Below are 20,295 nucleotides of genomic sequence, written 5' to 3' on the forward strand. Positions count from 1 at the left end.
CTGGCTTTGATTCTTATTTGTAAGGCATGCTTCTCAACTTATCAGAACCTTCTTTTCCTCATCTGAGAAACACCAAAGTTGTGAGAATTACAGGGGTTGATCCTTGAGAGGGTTTATCTCAGGCCTGGCACATAGTAAGTGTGTACCAACTGTTTGCTATTATTATTAGCAAGCAACTCTCAATGAAGAAATCCCATACCCTGCAGGAACAAACCAAAGTTCAGGTTTGTAGCATCAGCTACATTTGTTGCAACCCGAGAAACATTATCCATCTTCCCACCCAGCTCCTGCTGGGCAGGATATATCATATCTGGTACTAAAGGGAACACCCAGTTTCTCAGTCTGAAAATGGCAAGCGTTTACGTTTAGTTTCATGATTTCCTCATAGTCCTGTCCCAAGAACCTTTGGTGGATTCTTATTTTCACTTGTGCAACCACAGGGCTTTTCAAAATAAGGGCTTTTTTATTAAAGAAAATCTCTCAGGTAGCCCGGGTGGCTCAGCAGTTTAGCGTCGCCTTCAGCGCAGGGCCTGATCCTGGAGACCTGGGATGGAGTCCCACGTTGGGCTCCCTGCATGGAGCCTGCTTCTCCTTTTGCCTGTGTCTCTGCATCTCTCTCTCTCTCTCTCTCTCTCTCTCTCTCTCTCTCTCTCATGAATAAATAAATAAAATCTTTAAAAAAAATAAATGATGGCCATTTTCATCCTAAAAAAAATCTTAGCACCGAGTTATTAGCCAGACCAATTATCAAACTACATAGGTGGCAAGACGGGAATAAGGAAAGGAAAATAACATTTTCCAGGATGAAGAAATCTAGACATTTAGATAGAAAAGAGGGGCAAACAGGCCCTTATAGAGGTACAGTTGGGAGTGCGGAGTTGAACGCATCAGGAGACGGAGTTGGACAGTTATGATTGAAGCCAGATGTGGCGAAGCAGCTGGGGCAGGCTTGACTCAGGATGGGGAGTATGGATTTAATGCTACAGGCAATGGGGAGCTACAAGTTACTTTTGTCATGTGCTTTAGAATGACTGAGCTTTAGAATGATGAACTTAGGGGTGGTATGCTGGCTGAGTGAGGTGGAGCCCAAAGGTCCGGGAGACCCTTAAATTTCATTTAATTTGTGCTTGGTGTTTTCTATGCTTTTTCATCTCTTCAGCAAGCAGGGATTAAATGTCTACCTGAGATACAAAGAAAATAGACACGTGCCTAGTTTACAGCCTAATAGAAATGACCCCAGGTACACTAAGAACTGAGATGCAAGGGCAAGAGGTCTCCAGGTGAGGTACAGGTGGTATGGGACCCCAGGGGAAAGAGAGATTACATCTGAGGAGGGGGACTCAGGGAGCAAGGCTGCATGTAAAAAGACTCTAACCTAGGGCCAGAGTGTGTAAGAAGTTAGCATACAGCCTGGGGAATGTGAGGAAGAAGACAGGACAGACTAGCCAAATGGTAGAGGCTGAGCAGTCCAGGACATGGTGTGGAAAAGGGTCCAGCTAACTTGGCCTTGGTTGTAGCAGGTGCTAGTGGAGATTACTGGGGTTCAAGGTATTGAGTGCCAGAGTCAGTTCTGTGGTTGTATGCCATCAGCCCATTCTCAAGAGGACAAGAATCACAGCTGAGGATAAATGGAACATGATCCAGGCCCCAAAGGCAAGTGTTGGGGAAGAGCACGTTGAAAGCCTCAGGCTCATAGGCTGGTATTCAGAGGAGTGGTCTAGTGAGAAGGGAAACTGAGGTGGAAGCAGGTGGATAGTGTTGCGGGGGGGGGGGGGGGGCAGGGGGAACACCAGTTCTGGACCTTGTGGCTGGGTTGACAGGGCTGCTGAGCAGGCTTCCAAGCAGAGCTCGGGAAGGATGTAGGACCATCCTATAGGTGGCAGTCACCATCTGCTGGTGAGATGGCTGGACAGAGGCCAAGCCTGACCTGTCTTTGAGTTTGATCAGGCTTTGAGCCTGCAAATAGCTCATTTATTCATTTACCCATTGAGCTAGGCTCTGCACTAGTCTCCAGAGACACTGGTGAAGGAGACAAATGCTGCCCTTGCTCTCATGTACCTTGCAATCCTGAGCAAAGTCAGACAGGAGACAGCCTTGACCTGTCAGGAGAGACTTCCTTGAGAGAGCCTGTGGGGCCAAGAATGGGAGGCTTGAATCCATCAGCTCATGTCACCTCCTCCAAGAACATTCCCATACATCCTTCTGTCGGGGGACGGGCCCACTTATGGCTTTGCAAAGCACCTGGGAAGCTGTATAATTTTCTATTTGGTTTTCTATCTCCTTTCCCTGACTATAGGCATCTTGCAGGGAAGGAACCATGCCTTCTTGTGGCTAGCTCACAGCAGGCTCCTTTCGGCACTGGCCAAGTGAATGGATGAGTCCTACAGGCATGCTCTGTGACCATGTGCCTCGCCTGTCTTCTGTGGTAGACTAGAAGCTCTTGAACGCTGGACGCCCTGGTTTTCTTGCTCTAGGCAGTTCTGCCCGAGACTTAGCACCAGCCCTGTACACAGTGGGCACTCCATAAATGCTGCCTGAACCACCGTGTGCAAGTAGGAGTTGACCTGCAGTGTCCTAATTCTGCTTTCAGTGACCCAGTTTGGGCGAACAGGTCTTTTTTTTTTTTTTTAAGGTTTTATTTATTTATTCACTAGAGACACAGAGAGAGAGAGAGAGAGAGAGAGAGGCAGAGACATAGGCAGAAGGAGAAGCAGGCTCCATGCAGGGATGTCCAATGCAGGACTCGATCCTGGGACCTCAGGATCATGCCCTGAGCCAAAGGCAGATGCTCAACCACTGAGCCACCCAGGGGTCCCTGGGGCAGCAGGTTTTGAACTGCCTCCTCCCCCATCTTTTCCTTACAAGTTCTCAATAAACAAAGGCACTTCCTCACTCCTGCGCCCAAAAAAACCATCTGCTAAAATTTAACCAATGTTAATCCTTTAGCAGTTGAGAGTAAGAATGAAGTACTAACACATCGTGCCAGGCCCCATTCTGAGTTCTCCATGTGTATGCGAATGGGCTTCATCCTGACAAGCCTCCAAGAGGCATTGCCCTGCCTTTGATGGGAAGGCAAACACAGAGAGGGCAGCAGGATTGGCCCAGGCCCCGTCAACCACTTCTCCATGGAAAGAAATCAGGGAGGACTAGCAACCTGGGACCAGGGACCAGGGACTGGCTTGTTAGACCAGAGATTCTCAAACTCAGCTGTGAGCCAGAATCTGATACCCAGAATGCTCCCAAGACCAAGTAAAGCAGAGTTTCTGGGGTGGGGCCTTGGTATCAGCATTATTTTGTTAACTCCCCAGTTGATTCTCCTAGGCAGCCAAGTTTAAGAACAAATGCTTTCCGGCCCTTTCCTACTACAGTGGTGATGATGGCCCAGGGGCATCAGCATAGCCCGTGAGCTGGATAGAAATGCAGGTTCTCAGACTTCCCCCAGCCCAGACCTGCCAAATCCAGGATTTTTCTTTTCTTTTCTTTTCTTTTTTTTTTCCTTCAGGGAGGGTGGAGTGTGGGATTTTTCCAGGGAGATGGATTAGGCTCACAGGCTGCAATATGCAGCTTGGGGTATGTGTGGGGGGAGTTTTGGGGACAAGGAGAGGATGCATTGGAGTGGGCTGAACCACAATCTGCATTTTAATAAGATTTGCCACGTGATTCATTTGCATTAAAGTTTGAGAAGCCCTGGTTTGGGATTTAGGTATTCAGACTCTCAGTCCACTTGGGTTTCTGTGATCAGCATTAATTTAAATCCTTGGGCAGATCTCAAAACTACATCAAAAAGCTCAGAATCAAGGGCGTCTGGCTGGCTCAGTGCATGGAGTGTGGAGCGTGGAGCGTAGAGCGGTGGAGCATGACTTGATCTTGGGGTTGTGAGTTTGGGCCCCATGTTGGGTATAGAGATTACTTAAAAATAAAATCTTAAAAAAAAAAAAAAAAAGCTCAGAGTCAATCTCATTTATTGGCCCAAAACATTAGCTCAAAGGCAATTATGCCCTTTTATTTCCCACTGTGTGGGGAATTGGGGAAGAAAAGGTATATTGCTAATGATAATCAACAGAATCTAGGTTGAGTCCATTCTAGAACGGGTCGAACCATCCCTCCAGGCTGCCTTTCTTGTGAATTAGACTAAGGGACAGGCCTTATGACCTCAGTTACATCGGGACGTCAGCTGGGCCCTCCAGATGGGTTGAGAAGGAAATCCCTCCAGCCAGAGATGTTTAAGCTTTTAGGGCCTCAGCTGTTTCCCCATGGCATGTCTGCCATGGACCCACAGATGACACCAACAACTCTTTGCCTTAATGGAGGTCTTATTATTTGTCATCAGATTTCTGACTCTAATAAGAAACATTGTTCATTTTTTAGTTATTTTGTTGATTTGTCATTGCTTTAAAGATTTATTTATTTATTTGTTAGAGAATACACATGGTGAAGTGGGGAGGTGGAGAGGGCAGAGGGAGAGAGAATCTCAAGCAGACTCCCCACTGAGCATGGAACTGATATGGGGCTCGATCTCACAACCCTGAGATCATGACCTGAGCCAAAACCAAGAGTCACTTAACTGATTGAGCCACCCAGGTGCCCCTATTTGTCATTGCTTTAGAATGCCATTTACTTTACTTTGTCTCCACCAAGTTCTCAAAACTGCTTCACAGGGTGTGTAAGAATAAAAATTTTGTAGGCAGGGGTAGTTTTCAAATCCTCACCCATGCCCACCCTGTGATGGTATCATCTCATCATTGAACCTGAGAGCCCTGTTGCTGCACAGGCTGGCTCATCCCTGGAGGTCAGTGGGAGGAGGGGGTAGAAAGTGTGAGAAGAATGGCTGAGTGAGGCAGCGTGGTTAGTGAGCTTTGAGGCAGTTTATGACCCTGGGAAATTACCTCTCTGAATTTTCACGCCTTGAAGATGGAGAAAATAATTTCTGTTTCACAAGATTGTCACGGGAATTGGCTGAGCTTCTATCATACACTGACATGACAGTAAGGGATATAATGGGTATCTATTGCTGCATGAACATATCACCCCAGACCTTAGCGCCTTAAAACAATAAGACTTTATTATCTCATGGTTTCTGTGGGTCAGGGAGCATATGCTGAGTGGTTCATATGTAGGGGCTCTTGTGAGATTGTTTGGGGTTGTAATTATCTGAAGGTTTGACTGGGGCTAGGAGACCTGCTTCCAAGATGACCCACTCCCATGGCTCATGGCCAGAGGCCTCAGATACTTGCCCTCTCTACAGAGCTGCATCCCCCAGAGTGAGCAATCTAAGAGAGGGAGAGAGAGAGAGAGAACACGTGCAAGGCAAAAAACACAGGTCTTTTATGACCTAGCCTCAGAAGTCACATACCATCACTTCTATTGTATTCTATTGGTCCCACAGACCAACTCCAGTAGAGTGTGGGAGGGGACTACACAGTGATGTGAATATCAGGAGGTAGAAATATTGGGGTCTGTCTTGGAAGGTGGCTTCCGCAGCATCTATAACATTAATTCCTGCCCCCTTTTAATATGACAGCTGTAGTCTCACTCCTCTACTTCAATCCACAAAGACTCTGAAAAGGAAGACAGTTGAAATGATTCATCTTTGTTCCCCCACTAAATTACTTTGAGTGAGCTAGAAGCTTTCACCCCACATCAAATTTACAGTCATGATTCAGAAATTTGGGACTAGATTCATAATATATTCCAGTTCATTTGAAGGTTGTGGAGGTCTACTGGGATGTTCTTTGTTTTACTATCCTTTGGTCCTTGCCCACTTTCCCCTTGAAATGATTCATTCTATGCATTTTATTATATTCTCAAGATGTCAAGCAGGCAATCGCAAGCAGTAGCAAATATACTGGCTGAATTCCCCTCCTTGTTCTGGAATATTTGCTCTTGAATACAAATGATTTATTCTTGGATCCTTGACGTTGTGATTGCAAAACTGTGAATTCATTTGTAGAGTGGTGGGGTCACCATGATTTTTTTCTCAGCTCTCCAGTAGTAGACTTTAAGTTCCCAGAAAGGAAAGAGCTAATAAATATCAAGTTCTTCAACACTAGCAAAGAGAAGGCACAAAGAAATATAAAGAGAAGAGCAGCTCTTCCCCTGTTTTTCTGGGTAATCCTACTTGTTTGCCAAGGGTTTGCCATTTTTAAGCCTGTGATAAACAATAACGATAAACAGACCTCCAGGGTATTATCATAGCAGATTCCATGCTAGAGCCTTGAACATAACTTATGTAGGTGTTGAAAAAATGAATGCATGGATGGACTAATTCTTCAGGTACAATATGACCAGGGCTGGAAAGGGAGTAAGGGCCAGGGTCCATTCCCACTGGTCAAGCCTTCATTCAGCTGGGCTGGCACTCACACTACACCGGTCATTACAGATAGTGCTGGTCTGGGGGAGAATGTGGCTCCGTGTTGCAAACTGGGTTACAAAGAAATGTTTAGAACCCAAATGATACAGCCAACTTATAGGACTGTTTAGAACCTGATTGGCTGGGAATCTGGAAGAAGCAGGATCTGATAGTCTCAGAGTTGCAATAAGATGGATCTTGGAGCAGGTGTCAGAATTCCAAGTAGATCAAACTGAGAATGAATGAATGAATATAGTTGCCACATAATCTGTGGAGCAACAGAGGAGTATGAATGGAGGAGAGATGAGGAACAAGGGCTAGGTGAGCAGGGGCTCACTGTAAGTTGACAGGAATGGAAAAAGGAGCAAGAGGGAAAGGTATATTAATTAAGTTCAGCTGTGACAGAAACCCAAATCAACAGAGGCTTAAATGTACCAGAACTCTATTCAGTTGTAGGCAACGAAGTCTGGAAGAGAACTGTCCATAGCTCTCTATGGCAGGTGGGGAATCATCAGGGATCCAGACACCTTTTCTCTTGTTGCTTCATCATCCTCAACGTGGAGCTTCTACCTCATGGTCAAAGATGGGCAGTTCAGACTCTGGCCTTCACATCTACACTCCAGTCAGGGAGGGAGTGGTGAGCATGCCTTCTCCCTTTCTGAGTTAGGGTTTCTCAGTCTTGGTACTACTGGCATCTTAGGTCAGATACTTCATTACTGTAGGGGATATTGTGCATTGTTGGATGTTTAGCAGCATCCTTGACCTCTACCCACTAGATGCCAGTGTTAGCTTCCTCCTTCTCAAGTGTGACAAACACAAATGTCACCAGACATTGCCAAATGTCTCCCAGGGGCACAGTCTCTCCAGTTAGAGAACCACTGCTCTCCTTTGATTTTCCAAGGATGCACCTGATCCCTCTGCTTCCATGCCATTGATCAGAACTCAGTCACAGAGGCAACCCAGCTACGAGGAGCTGGGAAATGTGGTCTTTATTCCAGGCAGTCATGTGCCAGCTACAACTCGGGAGTGCCACTACTAGAAGGAAGGAGACATGATTTGGGAAGTAATACAAATGTGAGGACTCAGACAGACTTCGGCTATTTAGTCCCAGATCCCAGCTCCTATCTATTGGCTAAGGATGGAACAGCTTTAAGTAGGAGGAGGTGTGGTCCCAAGTGCTGCCAGTGGCATCCTGGATCTATCGAGGTGGACACTGTCTTCCCAGAGGTGAGCCTTCCACTGAAAGACGAACACTGGGTTCTCTCTTACTGCCTTTCAACACGTCATCTGCGTTCGGGGTAGGAGTGTGTTACAAGGCAGTGTTCCCTAGTTTCCCTGGCTCACCCTCCCGCCCTCCTCTCCTGCTCTCCTCTCTCCCTCCTTTCTTCCCTCTAGATGTGCTTATACGAGGTTGGATCTAGAACCAGGAGGCTTGAGGGCCAGCCTGGAGGTCAGTCCCTTAACCTCTCTGGCTTCAATGTCCTCATCTGTAAAACTAGAGTCCTCCTTGGCTCTGAAATTCTCCAAAGTCCACAAGAGTGCAGGGAGTAGCAGAGAAAGCCCCTCTCTGATAAGTAGCATCGAGACAGCCCCTGACTGGGTCTCTGTCCCCCAGACTTCCTTCCCTGCCGCGTCAAGTCCCAGCCTGGCAGATGTCACTTAGACTCCCCCCACTGGCTCCAGAGGGGCCTGCTCTGGGTAACTGGCACACTTGTCTTGCTGAATCTAACCAAATCGAAGCATGCCATGGGCGCTCGTTACAAACCTGTTCTTGCATCAATCAGATGGATGTGGTGCTTCCTGGGTTCCCAGCAAAAAGGTCAAAACGGCTCTCATGGTGGCACAGCTGGCCTTGAGAGGTGGTGTTGTTTCACTTGCCATAAGTCCATGGCCTGTTTAAATTCTGTTTCTCTAGCTAAAGTGTTTTCACTTCTTTATTTATTCAATAAACACTTCTTGAGCACCTGTTGCTCTGTGGGGCCTTAGGAATACAAAAACAAATGAGACCCTCCCGTTCCGGAGCTGGCACTGAACATGGCCTTTCCTGGCATTCCCTGATCTCTTCCTACCTGACTCTGCAGCCTGTTTCCCTCCTGACTTCGTGGCTCTGCCATGGTTCCTCCCACCTGGCACACTGTCTCTTTCCATGTGGAGTTTTTGCTCGTGCCCGTGCTCAGTGTGAACTGGGACCCTACCCTCTCTCTCTCTCTCTCTCTCACACACACACACACACACACACACATGCCTCTACCTCTCACTCTGGACTTCCTACTTCTCTAGATTTCAGCTTAAATGTTCCATCTTTAAGGAGACTGCCCCTAAGTCCCACCCGAACCTCAGAATAAACACACTCCCCTCTGAAATACTCCCACAGCACCTTGACCTTCTTTTTTTTTTTAATTAAAGATTTTATTTATATACTTGGTGGAGGGGCAGAAGGAGAGGGAGAAGCAGGCTCCTGCTGACCGTGGAGCCCGACGGGAGGCTCAATTTGAGGCTCGAACCCAGGACCCTGAGATCATGACCTGAGCCAAAGGTAGATGCCTTGGATCCACGATCCTCAGTTGGATCCCTTAACCAACTGAGTGACCCAGGCTCCCCAACCCTCCTTTTCAAAGCAGTCACCATATTATAACTCCTCTTTAAGCCTACTCTTCCCTCACTGGCTTGTGAGCTCCCTGGCAGCCCTGGGGAGTCTGGTCTGTCTGTCATTGCTGGGTTGATAGCAGGATGAATGAGGCCGTGAAGCAGAGAGACATGGAGACAAATACATTCAGCCAAGCACTACTCCAAGACTGTGAGCAAAGCTGATGGGCAGCCCAATAGAAGAGCCCAGCTACAGGGACTGGGCAGGGATGGTGGGGAGGGACAGTCTCACAGGACATTTGTAGCTGGTCTTGAAGGACGAGGAATAGGAAGTGTGAGGAGGAGAGGGAGGAGCAGCCCAGGGAGAAACAACAGGAGTGAAGACAAGAGGAGTGCCCTGGTGTCCCCAGGACCTGGGCAGGGGAGCTGTGGGGCAGACACCGAGTGACCAGCCCCTGGGTTGCCTTCCTGTGGGAGTATGGCAGCTTGTCCCTTCTGCTCTACCCTCTCCCTGCCTCCACCCACCCCAGAGCCCTGGCTTAAGAGCCTTCAGAATCTCTGGCTCTGGGCTCCTTCAGGTGGCTGGGCAGGGGACAGCAGACTTCCCCCTCCCTCCCTCTCTCCCTCCTGTCACCAAATTCATGTTTACTGGGCTCCTTCTATGTGTTAAGAGAGAATTTTCTTTCTCTATAAAGCTTTGGAAAATGAATCCAGGCCAAACCCAGCGATGGTACCGCTGGTCTGGAGCTGTGGTCAGGGTCGCTAAGAAAGGCTGGCACGTGGGCAAACAGGGTAGAAACAGGCTTCTGGCTGGATCCCAAAGTAGGCACACATCGGGAGGCGCCAGGTTAGCTGAGTTGCCCAGAACGGCAATGGGGCAAAGAGAGGCAAACCAGCCGCCCACCCCCCCACCTCCCCCACCCCCGCTGCTGCTGCGTGCCCTCCTCCTTCCTGGTGGAAGCACCCAGACGGTGGCTGCTGATGCCAAAGGACAGAGAAAAGGGCCATCCTCAATCCCCCGGGAAGGGGCAGGGAGAGAACGCAGGAAGCCAGGAAGCAGGGGCTTGTTGGCTTTCCACAGAAGAAATAGTACTCTCTCAGGACCTCTGGCTCTCTCTCCGAAGAGGCCTTGACTTTTAAACACCTTGGTTGCTTTGCTCTACCTGGGAGGAGCTTAAACCTGCAAAGTTCCTTACCTCCCTTCATGTAGGAAGGAGAATCAGCCAAGGGAGGCTGCAAGCAGAGTGGAGTGGGCGGGCGGGCCTAGTTCTGGAGGCCAGGCTGCCTGTGGTGAGTGTGTGTGTGTGTGTTTGCTGGGATGCTGGCATGCTAAGGGGGGTGGGCTGCCAGCTAAGGTGGAGGCCCTGCAGTGACAGCCCTGGAAAGGAGACTGCAGCCCTGACGTGAATTAGGGGACATGCATTTAGCACTCAAATGTTTTATCTCGTATTAGACAGTCCCTTGTATCATTGAGTGGGGTTTTGTGTATCCTGGCTCCCTGACCTTGGGTGTTGAAATAATGTCGTCTACTTATCCATCACCCAGGGAATCCGTCCCAGAGCTGACGGATGCCACCGAGAGGTCTCAGGCAGTAGTTGGTAGTTGGGATGGACCGTGGGAGGAGGGAGGGCTCCACGCAGACGGCAGGCATGTGGCTCACAGCCCAGCCTGATAGCGCCTCTGTCACGGAGTAGGCCTCGGGGTGGCAGAGATCTCCTACGGAAGGGGTTGGGCCTCAGGCTACCTGGGCACACGGAATCATCTGCCCCGAAGGAAACTTTAAATCTGGATTAGGTGCCTTTTTTGTTAAGACAGAGGAAATGAGGAGGAGGAAAGGCCCTGGTGGGCAGCCTCAGGTTTACAGAGGGCGCACTACACACACGCACGCGTGTGCGCGCGCACACACATGGAAAATGTCATTTGAGAGGAATGAGGAGCAGAGACAAAGAGGTTAGTGTGACAGGAAGGCTGGGAGGAGGAATAAAGCCAGGAGGCCGAGCAGGAGGGGAAGAGGGCCACCAAGAGAAGAAGAGGACCCTCACCAGGAGGAGACACAGGAACACAGGAGTGAAAGCAAGGGAGGCCATCGTGGGAAAGAAGAGCAGCTGGTTCCTGGGCTGTGCTCCTCTCCATGTGGAGGGTTGTTATCAGAGGCCTGGCACTCAGCCTCCCTGGAGGGGTCCAGCCCGGCCCAGCCCTCTCAGACCGAATGCCCTGCACAGAAGAAAGGACAGGCCCCCGTAGCTGAAGGGGTCAGCCCCCCTTAGCTAGCCATGGGTGAGCCCCTGCTCCTGGCCCCAGCCAGAAGGACAGCTGCCAAACATCCCTTCACGGAGACAGGCACAGCAGCACTGGGAATTCTGAGGGGAAATGTGGAAAGGAGTTATTTCTGTCCATAGTATTTTATTCTTCAGGAGTCCTAAAGGCCCTGGCAGGGATGGTGCACAGGGCTGGTGCGAGGGCACTTTGGGCAGGGAACACATATGAGGGCAGGGGTGCAGGTGGCCGAGCCACGTGGGCCGGGCCTGGGGTGATGGCCCCAGGGTCATTTGTTCATTCCACAAACATTTGTTGAACATCTACTAAGACCAGAGCAAACAAGACAAAGTGTCTCGATCTCTTGCATTCTAGTTTAGATTCGAGATTGCATTCTAGTCAGAAGTGATAGGCAAGTGAACAATGAGACGGCTCTGTAGGTATGTGCAGCAGACTCCTCAGTTCTTTCTGTTGTCGTCACTTCCCAGCCGGATGGAGGCTGCCTAGAACCAGGTGTTCTCCACTCTGGTGGCAACAGTAAGTACAGAGCGGAAACCCAGTCAGTCCTTTTGTGGGTCACTACTAACTCCGTTTTGTAAACACTTTCTGTATTTTTTCTTTTTGCTGTTTTTCAAGATAGTCTCACCTTTCAGCGGTGAAAGAGAAAGGAAGGCTTCTGAGAGCGGATGCCTCTAGAAGGAGACACAGCTGCCTCCTAACTGGTGTTCCTTCTGCTGGTGTCTTCCCCTCACTCACCTTCCTGTACTCCTAGAGGAAGCCTTATAACATATTAATGTCACGTGACTCCTAAGAAATTGAAAGCTCTGACTCAGCTGGCGTGGCCAAAAAGATGCCAACCACCTCACCCAACAAGAAAGTTGGGGAAGGTGGTCCCCAGGAGGCAAAGTCAGCATTTGCAGGCCTGGGAGCCCCAGCGCTTCCCTTCCTTCTGCTCTGCTGTCCCCAGGCCAGCTCCCTTTGGGGTACCAAAAGCTGCTGCATGCAGACCCCTCAACTCCCAGCAGCTGTGTATCTGACAAGGAGGAAAGCCTTCCCAGGGCCCCCAGAGAATTTGCCCTCTGGACTCGTGGGTCTCCTCCTAAGTCACTGCTGAGGGAATGCTAGTTCCATGGGTGTCTCTGAGAAGCCCAGGACCATGTGGGGAGTCAGTATTCTGACCAAAGAAAGGGGTTCTGTTAGTCAAGGAGAAAAGTGTGAGTGGAGACTGGTTGATGGGTAGGTAACCATGGGTGTCCATTACAGATGACTCCCTCCTGCTTGCAGGAGAAAACTCAAACTCTGTAGCAGGACCTCAAAGGCACTTCATGAGCTGGTCCTGGCCTGCTCCTTGGGCCTTATCTTTGTCAACAACACCCAGATGCCTTTCTGGAGCTATATCAAAGCTTCGAGATGATCCGAACCCTCTTTGTTCTCTGGTGCCTTTGCCCATCCTGTCCCTGGCCCTTCCCCCCATTCTTCCAGCCACTCTTTTTCCATTACCACCTTCGTCAAGCACACATATTCCCAAAAGCCTTGCTTAGCTCCTGCCCCCAGGTTGAGTTAGAAGCTGCTCCTTTGCAAGGGTTTTAGTTACAGCAGGTGGTATGAACTGGTTAACAGTCATCCAACACGGACATGTACAAAAAACAAAAAAATCCACACATTGATAAATACCTGACATCTAACAACTACTTAGCATTTACTATGTACCAAGCATTGTTCTAAGTGCTTAAATTCGTTCGGTCATTTAATCATCACAGCATCTTCTGGGTCCGTGTTCCAAGGTCATCTTACCATGTGGTTTAAAAACTACAGTTCTGGGACACCTGGGGGGGCTCAGTCAGTTAAGTGTCCAGCTCTTGATTTTGGCTCACATCATGATCTCAAGCTCATGAGACTGAGCTCCATACAGGCTCTGTGCTGGGCGCGGAGTCTGCTTGAGGTTTTCTCTCTCCATCTCCCTCTTCTCCTCCCCCACCCCATACACGCATGTTAGTGCTCTCTAAGAAAATACCACCGTTCCTCAACCTCCCGTCTTGTTCCCATCCATAACACTCATCACTCTGACATACCATATTTACTTCATCACCTGTCTGTGTCTTTCCACTAGAATGTAAGCCTCCTGATGGTGATCATTTGCTTTATGCCCAGCACCTAGAACAATGCCTGGCACATCATAGGTCCTCAATAAATAGTTGATGGATGATTGATAACAGTTATCCCTCTTTTACAGATGAGGACACAGGGGCCCAGGTAAGCAGCTTGCTCAGATCCTAGCTAGGAAGTGGCAGATTGGGATACAAACCCAGGTGATATGGCTCTGGAGCCATATAACTCCAGCAGTGGACTGTCGGCCTAGGTACACAGCCAGCCTAGTCAAGACCTCCTGAGTTACCATAAAGTCACAGCAGGGATTCCTATTGTCAGGATAGTGTTGGTTTAACAGGATGTGAAGGGACCAGGAAAACAGATGTGGAGCGGTCTGGAAAGATTGCCCTCCGAGGCTTAGGACAAACTAGTTTTATTATTATAACTTCTTTTTGGTTTCTTAATGTACTGTTTGCTCACCTGCCCCTCAAGGTGGTTTCAGGACTTAAGCAAAATTCAAGCTACTACTTGTTTGTATAATTATAGCTAAGATGGTTTAGGGGATTTTATTTTGTTCTGTCTTCATTTTTGTTGCATTCCTGACTATTTCGGCGCTGGCTATGGTGGTGGTTTTGACACTGTCAGTCAAGAACTCAGCTGGCAACAGCTTAAATGCTGTCAGTATTACCATCAATCACTTGTTTAAACAGTTTGAGTTTCTAAAGGATTTTGTGAATTACCCATTAAAACAAAACTGGAAATTGCAGCTTCATTTCAAAGTACTGCTCGGGGCATATGGTCACGAGAAAACATGAACTCTATCCTCCTGTTAATTCCTGAGAAGAAGTTACACTATGATAATAGAATCAAGTAGGTCATGACGGGCCTCCACAGCAGCAATTTTTTTTTTAACGTGGTTAAAATGGGCCAGGTGTGGTCCTAAGCTCTAGGTATAAAGTGGTGAACAAGGCAGCATAGTCCTTACCCTCATGGGATTTCCTAGTGTACTTTCCCAAATAGCATTCATCCCTTCGCAGAGAATGACCTAATTATTCACCCACTTGTTCTCTGAGAAGTAATGATGCATTTGTGACAGCTCCATTCACATTCTTCCCCAGCATCCTTTGCGAATGGAGCATACGCACGAGTGAGGAAGCAGGGCAGGTGTGAACAGACCAGTATAAATCCAACACAGGCCCTGACCATGGGTGCTTAATCTGCACTCTGTCCTAACTCGCCTCCTCCAATTGGAGACAAGCACGTTGGCTCCCTAATCAACCGCTGCAAAATTACATTGTAAAGTGACTCCTTATTCATGTTTCTGGTCCAAACATGTTCCATATGCATCTGTTTGCATATAGGGCATCTTTACACAAATGGTACATGGCCCTTTCCGTGTTCGAGTTCGTTTTTCCTGAGAAGCAGCCTGTGAGGCAGAAGGGTCAGCCAATGGTACCTCACCTGTGCCTAAGAAGTGATTTTCCTCTGTCCCCTGGATGAGGGGAAGCTGGGCAGGCTCACCTTCGCTCCTGCTGGGGATGCTTGCCCACCCGCCAGCGCCTTCCGGCCTCACCTCCCACAGCCTAGCCTGGGCACCAGCTTTACCAAGTGAAGTCCACTTGTAAGTCAACCTACGCTTGTCTGTGTGACACTCATTCCTCTGAGCAGGCACAGAAGTCCTTTCACTGACCAGTTCTTAAGAATCCGAAGATCCCCAAACCTCATGAGCCCATGGATGTTCCAGAGAATAGCTCAAATTTACTACTACAGATGCCTCTGCTCTGAAGAGTAAATTTTTTTTTTGAAGAGTAAATTTAAGAAAAGAAACAACTAATCGATTCTATGCTGAGAAATATCTCTCCTCTCTTTCTTGATCTACTTATTTCTCATAATTCTCCTTCTCTGAGCTTTTCCGTGGGGCCTACAAAATGAATCTCTCTGGTGTCCTGGGAGAACACTCAATGAAAATGAAGCCCTGGGATCCCTGGGTGGCGCAGCGGTTTAGCGCCTGCCTTTGGCCCAGGGCGCGATCCTAGAGACCCGGGATCGAATCCCATGTCGGGCTCCCGGTGCATGGAGCCTGCTTCTCCCTCTGCCTATGTCTCTGCCTCTCTCTCTCTCTCTGTGACTATCATAAAAAAAAAAAAAAAAAAGATGAAGAAGCCCTAACAAGGAGGCTCTGGGCCACGTGGGAGGCACTAAGTGTGGCTCTGCTTCACGTGGGACATGGGAGGCCTGCCTCAGAAAGCACAGGGATATCTATCTCATTTATGATATAGTTGCTGCTCTGCTTGTCTCCATCACCCCATAAACTATCAGCTCTGTGGGGCAAGTGTGCATCCTGCCCCTCAGGGAGTCCCAGGGCAAAGCCTAGCATATAGTTGGTGCTCAATCATTATTTATTGAAAAGTAGGAAAGAAGGCAGGCAGTCAGGACAAAATATGTATGGGGTTACCTAGGCTTGTCAGAAGGACCCAAAGAAAATATGGAGAGAGACCTCTGAGTAAGAGCAGAGTTTGTACAATTCCCCAGGGTTAGCACAGGTTAGAGCCTGGAGTCTCAGGTGCTGAGGGCACAGATTTGGTGGGTTTGGTGGGTTTGGTGGGGGTGGGAGGGCACCCGCTGGGCCACCACCACAGGGGAGTGCGCACCTCCACCCGGCTGGGAGCAGCAGTGTGGCTGCAGCCAGCGGATGTTGGTGTAAGGATGGGTGCGTGGACCCGCAAGGACACCCTCTCCCCAGATGGAGCCCAGGCCTCCCTGAGTTCCTTCACAGCACCATTCACGGGGAACCTGTTGTTCACAGAAGCCTCAGGTGTGGAGGCAGCTCTGCCCTGGCAGCCACGGATGAGCCTCACTGGGGCTTTGCCAGTCGTGGGCGTGAGTCTGGGAGAGCAGCTTTGGTGCTCAGGGACCTCGAGGCTGGGTCTGTGGAGCCTGGCAGCCAGGACAGACAGGAGCACATGACCACATTTAAGGACCCTTTCACACTCAACCCCCATGTAAGCGAAGCAGGGCAGGGGCTGTCACCCTCTTTTTTTTTTTAATTTTTATTTATTTATGATAGGCACACAGTGAGAGAGAGAGAGAGAGGCAGAGACACAGGCAGAGGGAGAAGCAGGCTCCATGCACCAGGAGCCCCGACGTGGGATTCGATCTGGGGTCTCCAGGATCGCGCCCTGGGCCAAAGGCAGGCGCTAAACCGCTGCGCCACCCAGGGATCCCTGTCACCCTCTTTTTACAGATGAGGCAAATGAGGTTCAAGAAGGCTGAATAAGTTTTCCAAGGTCTCACGACCCATAAAAGTGTCAGGGTCTGTACTTCAGGACTTCCCGCTTCTTGTCAGTCCCTTCTCTGGAGGCACAGCAGCCACGCCTTTGGGAATGGCCGGCAGAGGGCGGCCTCCACAAAGGACGGAGTCTTGCCCTTCCAGAGCTCAAAGCTCACCTAGCTGCTCCTGGGACAGACCGCCTGGTGGATCCCCTGCTAGGCCACCCTGAGAAGGATAGAACAGCTCCCGTGATTTTCCTGCCAAAAAAAAAAGAGCCTACCTAATCTAATCCTGAGATACCAGATACACCTAAACTCAGGAACAGTCTTACTAAATGGCTATTTAGTAGCTAACGCCTTCAAAAATGTCCAGGTCCAGGGACACCTGGGTGGCTCAGTGGGTTACCGTCTGGGTCTTTGTCTCAGCCCAGGTCTTGATCTCAGGGTTGTGAGCTCAAGCCCTGTGTTGGCTCCACACTGGCAGTGGAGTCTACTTAAAAAAATTAAAATGTCAAGGTAAAAAAAACTCAGAGAATGGCTGAGGAACAGCTCCAAATTAAAAAAGACTAAATGGACATGACAACTAAATGTAACACGTGACTGATCTCTGATGGGTTTCTGGGCTGGGGAAAAAAAGTAATAGATGTAAAGGACATTTTTGGGGACAACTGATGAAATTTGAATTTGGACTGTGTTTTATTTTTATTTTTAAAGATTTATTTATGATAGAGAGAGAGGGGGTGGGGGAGGCAGAGACACAGGCAGAGGGAAAAGCAGGCTCCATGCCTGGAGCCCAATGTGGGACTTGATCCTGGGTCTCCAGGATCTCGCCCTGGGCCAAAGGCAGGCGCCAAACCGCTGAGCCACCCAGGGATCCCTGGACTGTGTTTTAAATAGTGTTCTATCAATGCCAAAGCTCCTAAAGTTGACAATTGTACTATTTTTTAAAAATTTTTATTTATTTATGATAGTCACACACAGATAGAGAGAGAGAGAGGCAGAGACATAGGCAGAGGGAGAAGCAGGCTCCATGTACCGGGAGCCTGACGTGGGATTCGATCCTGGGTCTCCAGGATCGCGCCCTGGGCCAAAGGCAGGCGCTAAACCGCTGTGCCACCCAGGGATCCCGACAATTGTACTATTTATATGAGAGAATGTTCTCATTCTGGGAAATATTGAGGGGTGAAGAGGAACAGTCTCTAACTTGCTTTTAAGCAGTTAAGAAAAAACAGAGGGGTGCCCAGGTGGCTCAGTCGGTTGAGGGACAGACTCTTGGTTTTGCCTCAGGTCGTGATCTCAGGATGGTGAGACTGGGCCCCCTATTGGGCTCAGTGCTGGGCATGGAGTCTGCTTGCATGGCCCCTCCTTCCCCTCGGTCTCTCTCCCCCCCTCTCTGCCTCTCTCCCCGGTTTGTGCATGCTCACACACTCATGCTCTTTCAAATAAGTAAAATCTTAAAAAAAGAAAAAAAAAAACAGTAACACTGAAAGAGCAAAATGTAAATGAGTAAATCTGAGTAAAGGGTACACCGTAGGTATTTCCTTCCAACATATTTGCAATTTTTCTGCAACTTTGAAATTATATCCAAATAAAGGGGTGCCTGAGTGGCCCAGTTGGTTAAGCATCTGCCTTGGGCTCAGGTCATGATGTCAGGGTCCTAAAGGAACCCTGAGTTGGACTTCCTGCTCAGTGGAGAGCCTGCTTCTCCCTCTGCCCCCTCTGGCTGTTCGTGCTCTCTCTCACTCTGTGTCAAATAAGTAAATATTTAAAAGAGAGAAAAATTATACCAAAATAAAAAGTTACCACAAAAGGGGAGAGGAATGGTTCTATTTCAGAGGTTGCACCATGTGGTAGCCCATGCCTGATTCCAGGCAGAAAGAGTCTCTCCTCACGGAAGGTGGTTTTGGCCTCCTTGGAACCCCTGTCTTTTGCTCTGGGCTGACTACAGTGGCTGTACACAAGGCTGACCTGATAGCAGAATTGCCTGAGGTAAAAGATGGCCTTTGCTGCACATGTCTGAGAAGAGTTAATGTAATCCATGCCTCTGTGTGGAGGAGGAACAGGGCACCTAGCTGAAAGCAGATTGGAGATCAAAGCTCCACATGTCAGTAGGGGCTGGGGACACAGGGAGCATTCCCCGGCCTGTGAAACACAGAAGAGGCATGTGGTTAGGGGCAGGTGGAATTACCACCTAATGGCCTTGTTAGGCAATCCTTCTAGAATCTGAATGAGCAGGGAAAACATTAACGGTAAACAGGTATTATAAGGAGCAGCCATAAAAAAGGATGTTGAGTAGAAAAAAACCCTGGGAAGGGTAGAGACCAATGTATATTAGAATCACCTGGAGGGGTCCCTTACCCACCCACCCCAGAATTCTGATTCGCTTAGGCCTGGGATGGGGCTTGAGAATTTATACTTCTAATAGAGTGTCAGGTGCTGCTAGTCTGAACCACATGTTGAGCTGCAATGATGTAGCCAGTGATTGTATCCAGCCCACCTTAGAGCGGTCACCTGTGAGGGACGTGTGAGAGCCGAAGCCACAGTGTTCTAACAGGTCCAGGGGCAACTGGGGTCACCTGTGGCTGGACCATGGGGATTAAGGACACACAGTATCATGGATGAAAGGACACTTACACTCGGTTTCAGAGAAGATGGAGTGAAAGAGAAATGCACATGAGTCGAGACCAGTTCAGTCCAAGTTCATGATTTGGAATTCGTGGGAAGTAATGGGTCAAACACAGGTGAGGGGTCTGAGCACCAGGCCAAGAGTTTGAACTATTGGGAGCCAGTTGGAGTCTCTGATGGGAGACGTGACAGAGGCAGGGCTTTCAGAAGATTGACCAGCAGAGATATGGGCAGTGACCGGGAGAAGAGGAGGCTGGAGGTGGGGAAACCAGATAGGAGTCCCAGCAGTTGGCTCCACAGGAGATAAGGACCTGAGGTAGAGACCTGGCAGTGAGTGTGGAGAACAAGTGTATTTAAGCATTATAGCGAAAGGGGGTGGGGGGATGCTGAGTTAGACAAAGGATCCATTTGTTCTCTTGGGCATTTGGCCTGGAGTGACCACCGAAATTGATAGGAAGCATTCATGTTTGCAGAGATATTTTTAAAAATCCATTAAATATATTTAAAGGATGCTGAGAACTGAAAATTAAGTGTGAGTTTTCACATGAAAATCTTCAGTAGTCTTGGAGGCAGGAAGTGGGCAGATGGAGGCAGTGATGTGCTAGTAAATATTTAACAACTGACAGGGAGTGCGGGAGAACCCTGATTGGTAGCATTTGTCAGTTTCCATGCTGTAAAATCCTCCCACAATGGCTAATTTCAAGCAACCAACATGATGTCAGCTAGCTTATGAAATTCCAAAAAAATAGAGCAACTGGCTCTTGGTAGCCAGGAGGAACTCGCCCTAGCACACTCCTGAGTGGAGAGTAAATGCCAGGAAATGGATGGAGCCACTAAGGCAACAAGTGGGTGAAGTCACTTCTCAGTGTTGTTCCGAGGACCCAGAGAAGTCCACAGGCCTGGTGGCTCTGAGAGGCAAGCACTGAGCATCACATAACCACAGGTCTTCCCAAAGAATGGTAAATAGGAGAGGTGGCATTTGGTTCAGGGTTCCTGGTGCCAACAGGATCATTTCACATAAGGGGGGGGGGGGGAGCACAAAGGAAAGTGTCTTATGCAAAGAGGCAGGAGACTTAGTTACAGTCTTTCTACTTAGTAACCATATGTTTATCTGCCCTGGT

General features: G+C 48.9%; 1 protein-coding gene across 9 annotated transcripts in view; it reads left to right on the forward strand.

Moving 5' to 3' along the window:
* Window positions 1–20,295, forward strand: part of BCAR3 (BCAR3 adaptor protein, NSP family member) — a 242,911-nt gene that overhangs the window by 2,468 nt on the left and 220,148 nt on the right. The window lies entirely within an intron of this gene.

This window comes from Vulpes vulpes, chromosome 3, assembly GCF_048418805.1.
Source record: "Vulpes vulpes isolate BD-2025 chromosome 3, VulVul3, whole genome shotgun sequence".
In the NCBI taxonomy this organism is placed as follows: domain Eukaryota; kingdom Metazoa; phylum Chordata; class Mammalia; order Carnivora; family Canidae; genus Vulpes; species Vulpes vulpes.